Here is a 7,305-nt window from a genome sequence, read left to right on the forward strand (position 1 = left end):
ATGTTTTTTTGTCATTTTCCAAGGACAGTGTAACTACCGGCTTGCCCTTTTTGCTTTAAAATTCCTTTTCCAAAGAGAGAAAAAAAAATTAGAGAAAGAGGAAAATTACCCATTCCTATAGCAGAAAGATCAACCTCAATGTCTTGGCATGCTACAACTAAAATATCATCAAACATTAACGACAACACAAATCCCCAAAAAAACCCTAATTATCAATGCAAAATCCAATTACAAACAATGTTACCTTGGAGAGATTAGCATAGAAGAAAGGGGGATTTTTGGTGTTGGAAACTTGAATTTGGTTCTTCTTCTCATAATCAACGACGCTCAAGTTGTTACCCCCCTCGGTAATTTGTTCGACGACAACCGTTGCTTAACAATCTTAATCCTATCTCTGATTAATTCAACTTTTGGGGGAAAACCTGAAAATACAATTGCTAATAGTGTAGGCGTAGGTTCTAGCACTGAAATTTGAGGAGAGGAAAAAAAGGGAGGAATTGGTTGAAGAATTGAATGTTGAATTTAATGGAACTTTCAAACCCTCAAATCTAGAAAATAAATAGAGTGTTTTCTCAAACTATATGTAATACCCCGTATTTTTATTACATTATAAATATATTTATTATATTTATAAGGCATTTTTATAGATTTTGTAAATTAAAGTTGTATTTAAATATTTATTTAAATGTATTCTTATTATTAAAAATATTAATTATTTTAGTTGGAGAGAAAATTATTTTTATTTTAAGTTGGAGAATTTAAATTGGGTTTTAAGAAAATAAAACGATTTTAATCTAGCCAAGCTCAATCCAACTATATTTTAAAGTCCAAAGGTTTAAAGAAATCCCGAAAGGGATTTCAAAACCTAGTCCATCTTGAAATTGCCTAAGCCTATAAATACAGGTGATCACCCTCAAAATCCCTCACTAATATCCATTGAACACAAAAGCAAAACTCTAACCCCAATTCTCTCTTTTTCCTTCGAACTTCTGTTTGGCCTTATTTCTTCTACATGTGTTCGTTTTCAGACAACAAATTTCCTTTTCTAAGTTGTAGATCTCGAAAAGATATTGATTTTTTCCTCAAGAATCATTTGATTTTGAGTTATAGATTAGGAGTTAGGTCGTTTTAGTTGTTTTAAAATTATGCAGCACTATTTCCTTTCTTCCTTTCATCTCCCTTTGGCCGTGAGCCACGACCAAGCATAGCAGTCGTGCCGCTGCTCTTCTTCCTCCGTGCATGATCGTGCGTTGTCCTCTCCTCCACCCTTTCGCCGTGCCCCTTTATTGTTAGCCGGTTGATGTGTTTTCGTTCCTCTTATCTCTCCTCTTTTTAAATTATCGTTATTTTAAGTAATTGTTTTGGGATTGTTTTAATAATTATATTTTTATGCATTGATGCTGGATAATTTAAAGTATTAATTGGAGATTGAATTTTCATATTTGGTTTAATACATAAAGCGTATATTTTTAAGGTTTTTAATGGTTTTTAATTATGCTTTATGATTAGGGTTTTAAATTAAAGATTATGGTTGGTTTATTAGCACAATTAGATGTCGATTAATTATGATAGCCAATTAGAATTTTCAGATTCCTTTATGACCATTAAACTGTTTATTTTAAAGGTTTTATGCATGAAATTAAATTTCATGGTAGGGTTTCAAGTAATTAATGGGGATTATTATTTACGAAAAACTATTAATTTATAATTAATTAAAGAGATTTAAAATTAAAATATGTTGCTGGTGAAGGAAATAGTGCCTTTGGTCCAAGTATGCATTCAATGTTAAGTCTAGTAAATGCGGTTCAGTATTAATTAACAAGTTAATAATTCAGTGAGATCAAGTGAGCTGAATGCCTAGCTAGAGGCCGCTTCAGTTCAAGTGGAATTAATGATATTAATCCACAGCTTACTCTTGACTGAACCCGTAGGGTCACACAAATAGTACGTAAACGGATCAAGTATTTAATGGCATTAAATACTCCATCTATGGATATTCGGAATCGACGGACCTTGGTTTCAGTGGGAGCTGAGATCGTCACAAGCAAGTGAATACTCCGGAAACGATGATATTGCCGGAAACGGAAATATGGATCGTATCGGAAATATAAATATTATCCAAGTCGTAGATGTTGCCGGAAACGGAAACATGGTACGTATCGGAAAATATTATCGGAAATGGAAATATTGCCGGAATCGGAAATATTGCCGGAAACGGAAATATTGCCGGAAACGGAAATATTATCGGAATCGGAAAATAATTCCGGAAACGGAAATATTAAAATATTTGTTCGAAACGGAAATTAATTCCGGAATCGGAAATATTAAATATTGTTCGTATCGGAAATGAATTCCGGAACCGGGAATTTAATCGAAAGCGTATCGTACGAATAAGCATCGGACGAGGCCTGCCGGACGAAGGCCCAGCACGAAGCCGGGCCATCGCCCAGCAAGCAAGATGCACGCCAACACGCACAGCCCATGGCAGCGCCAGGCCCACCGCAAGGCAAGCCCAGCGCGCCAAGGCGTGGCTGCGTAGCGTGGGCTGCGTAGCGTGGGCCAAGCGCATGCGCATGGGCGGCCCTCGTGGCTGCCGCGCGTGTGTGTGTTTGTGTCCATGCACAATTCCTAAATCTATTAGGATTTGGTGTATGATTAAATTCCTATTCCTAAAAGGATTATTTAATTAATTAGAGTCCTTGTAGGATTCTAAGTTTAATTAAATCGTATCCTACTAGGATTCCAATTCCCTTTCCAAACCTCTATAAATAAAGGCCTAGGGTCATAATTTATGCACATGGAATTGAAGTATTCAAAGGGTAAGTTTTTGAAAGAAAAATAAGCCAAACACTTGCAAACACTTAACCAAATGTCCTAGTAACCTTAAGGGCGATTCTAGTTGGTCTAACTTGAGGCGGATCCGGACGTACTGTGGACTATCTACGGAGGGACGACATTTGGAGTCCTAAAGGCTTGTTCTTGTTCGATTCGGGCGCAGCTAGGGAGGGCACGCTACAAAGTGTATGCTCCTAAATTATGCTAAATGATTATGTGTAAATAATATGTTTCCTGGCATTAAGGTTTTTCCGCATGATTTATGTTTTGTCATATGTATCATAACCTATCAGCTAGAAATTTAATGTACATGGTGATTAAGGGTTATTATTTTATGATATATAGGAGGAGGTTTCTAATTAAACTGAATTGAATCACAGGGTGACCCCATTAATTAAGTACGCAAGGTACGTACAAGTATAAGGCAACCCCCCGTCAAAAAAAGAAAGTATAAGACAACCCAATTATTCATGTGTATACATGTTAAGTATGTGTTTGATTAGTGATTCATGTCACTTGGATTGTGGTTCATGTTTGATTGTATAGCAAGCATGTTTAATATGGTTTATGTTTGTTGAATTGGTTGAGCAAGTATGTTATCCAAGTATGGTTTATGTATGTATTATTTTTATGCATGCAAGGAAGTTCAATTATGTTTTGTACATAAGGTAAAGCATGTTAAAGAAGTTTATTTATGCTATGTACGTAAGGGCTAGCATTCAAGGAGAACCTAAGTTTATTCGTGCCTAGGTGTACAATCCTCATGTACATTTGGTCATGACGGGACTCACATGTCAATAATCATGTTGAGAAGGAGGAAATGATTAATATTTATTAGTGTCTTTCATGACACAACCTTCATGTTAACTTGGTCATGCTGAGACTCACATGTTAATATAATCATGTAGATAATGAACAATGTAGTTATTATTTGAAAGTCATGTTCTTTGATCATAACTCCTAAATGATTCTAAAAGAAGTAATGTTTGATTATTTAAATGATGATTGTTTTATTTAATTGTGTCTTGAGTCGACATTTGAATAAAATATTAAAATAACGTAAAGTGAAAGAGGATAAGCTTCAAAACTCTTGGAACATATGCACCTTTTTTTTTTTGACGGGGAAACTTTGTCAATTTATTCAATTGCGGCTTTGTCCGCTAAGATTAGCGGGAGAATATCCGGTGGGCAATCCTCTAGCCATACTAGCACCTCATTAAACAGAAGGGATGCTTTGGCTAAAGAGTGAGCAGCACCATTACAAGACCTTTTGGCAAAACAGAAATTACAAACAAGAAAGGACTTTGCAAAGCTAACAATGTCATTTACTATAATCTGGAAAGTTGACAGCTCCTTTGCTTTGCCTAGGATCAGGTTCACCAAGCCCAAGCAATCAGATTCCACCACGACTTTCCTGAAGCCTGCATCATATGCATACTGCATACCAAACAAGACCCCTTCTGCTCCAGCTTGGAGTGCAGCCATATTTGTTTGTTTCCTTTGGCCTGCTACCATAAGTGCATCTCCCTCGCTATTCCTTACCACCATTCTCATCCCCACATATCCTTCTTTGCTAATGGTTGCGTCCGTATTCAGTTTGTACATCCCACCCTGTGGAGGTTGCCATATTGTGTTGCTCAGTGGGTTCGTCACAACCTGCTGCACATCTCTCGCGAGCGCTGCTTCCGTTTCTCCCATTAAGCTCATGGTTCTAGCCACTGCAATGCTCGGTTCCACCCTTTTCTTTTCAAAGACCCACAAGTTGCGAGTGTTCCAAACCTGCCAGAGAAGCATCATAGCCACTTCCCATGCCTTGTCCAACGTGTATTTCTTCGCGAACTTCTCACACCAGTCCATGAAACTGTGCTCCCACCCATCTATGTCTAGACGAATGGGTGATAGCTTCCATATGATCTTAATCTCTTTGCATAGCAACATCATATGGTTCATAGTCTCTTGACACTCCCCACACCTTGGGCATATGGTATCAACTTCCATACCTCTCCTTGCTAGTACCTCCATTACAGGAAGACCACCTTTGAGTGCTTTGTAGACGAGGTTTTTAACCTTTTGGGGGACTTGGGCTTTCCATACTTTCCTCCAGAGCCATTGAGTTCTGTTAGAGGTAGATGAGCCTTCCTCGCCACCTTTCTCTTGCATTGCTCTATGGTATGCACTCTTTACCGAAAAAATGCCATTCTTTGTATGGTTCCAGCACAACATATCAGGTTGGACGCTCTCCCCCATCCGCATTGCTTGTATAGCCACTCTTTCCGGCTCTGTGATGACCCCGTTAAGGGCTTCCATATCCCACTCCCCTCCGCTCTCTGTTCTCCACTCCGCCACACAACTATCATCCATTTCTTGGTTTGAGGGGACCGAATTAATTCGCCCCCCTGGTAGCCCCTCTACCCAGCTGTCTTTCCAGAATCTAGCCACTCTACCATCACCAATGGCCCAATGTGAGTTTTCCTTCACCAGTTTCCTCGCGGACATGATCGAGCGCCAAGTAAAGCTGGCATACGGAGGAACTTTGGCCTCCCAAATAGTAGACCTTGGAAAATACTTCCCTTTCAGAAACAATGCCGCAAAAGAGTTTGGAGTTGATACCAATCTCCAAAACTTCTTTGCAAGAAGGGATGTATTAAATGCGCTTAAGTCCCGTAACTCAACTCCACCCTCATCTTTCAATTTACACAGCCTGCCCCAGCTTATAAGTGGCAGTTTCCTTTCCTCACCTTTTTGACCCCACCAAAAGTTTCGGCATGCTGTATTCATATTTTTGATGATACTCTCTGGCAGCTTAAAACATTGCATTGCATAGGGGGGTATAGCTTGGGCCAACGATTTCAGTAGTACCTCCCTACCGGCCCGTGAGAGGCACCTTTCTTTCCACCCTTTTATCTTCTTTATCACTCGGTCCTGAATAGTCTGGAAAACTACTTTCTTTAACCTTCCCACAAAGGTGGGGAGCCCAAGATATTTTTCGTGCTCAAGTACAGCCGTAAAGTTTAACTTCGTTTGAAGGATGTTCTTCGTATTATGGTTCACATTACGGCTAAAAGAGATCTCCGATTTTTCCAGATATATTTTTTGGCCCGAAGCGAGTTCACAGGATGCCAGGATATCCAGAATAGTGTCAGCTTCAGTCTCACATGACCTGGTGAAAAGAAGGCTATCATCGCAAAAAATAAGTGAGAAATTGATGGGACATGGTGACTCAGTTTTACACCGTGAAGTACCTTTCGATCTTCCGCGTCCCGTAATAGGGATGAGAGACCCTCTGCACACATAAGGAAAAGAAAGGGCGACAGCGGGTCCCCCTGTCTCAGCCCTCTAGTCGGGGTAAACTTCGTAGACGGGAAGCCATTAAAGAGTAGGGAATGAGAGACCGAGGATATACATCTCATGATGAGTGCTACAAAGTTGCTGTCAAAACCCAATTTACCCATCATCCCCTCAATAAAAGACCACTCTACTCGATCATACGCCTTGCTCATGTCCAACTTCAATGCCATAAAGCCCTTTACACCCTTCTTTTTCTTCCTGAGATAATGGAATAATTCATACGCCACAAGAATGTTGTCCGTGATTAATCGGCCAGGGACAAAAGCACTCTGTGCCTCACTTATCACATTTGGGAGTACAAGTTTAAGACGATTAGAGATTACTTTGGAAACTAGTTTGTATAAGACATTGCACAAACTAATCGGCCGGTAATCTTTTGTAGTCTCGCAAACCTTCTTTTTCGGGATAAGCACAATGTGGGTATTATTGATTTGTTCTAGTGGGGCATTATTATTCAAGATATCAAGAACATAAGTAAGAGTGTCCTCGCCAATTACGTACCAGAATTTCTTATAAAAGAGAGCCGGCATCTCATCCGGGCCCGGGGCTTTTGTGGGATGCATCTCTTTCAAAGCTTTGACCACTTCTTCACTAGTGTAGGGAGCCGTGAGCATATTATTCATTTCCTCTGTAACACGACCTTTCACCGTATTGAGTACCTCATGCATCTCAGTGCCTTCATTAGATGTGAAAAGTGATTTAAAATAATTGATGAAAACCTTGAGTATGAACAATAGGGGAGTACTCGGTCGCAGTGTCGTTTACTTCTAACGGTGATACAAGACGTTTTATATTAGTAATTTATGCGCAAGGAATTCGTCACATTATGTGTGGCACATGTTACTATTTTATGTAGTGTTCGGTTGGCTCTCAACAGTAGTCCATTTGGACTTAGGAGGAAGGAAACTCGTTCGATGTTTATTCAAATCTTAATTAAATTATAAAGTCAAGAGTCGTGTCAAGAGTCGAGTCTTGCCTTTATGCTTAAATGTTTATGGAGGTGGCTTTTGCATGTGGAATCAGTTATTTATCTTCGGAGTGAAGCATGTTAGTTTTAAGCATTGATTTAGCTTGTAGTACTCAACTTTTGTTTATTACGTGATTTCATGTCTTTTGGTCATA

Source organism: Spinacia oleracea, chromosome 5, assembly GCF_020520425.1.
Source record: "Spinacia oleracea cultivar Varoflay chromosome 5, BTI_SOV_V1, whole genome shotgun sequence".
Lineage (NCBI taxonomy): Eukaryota > Viridiplantae > Streptophyta > Magnoliopsida > Caryophyllales > Amaranthaceae > Spinacia > Spinacia oleracea.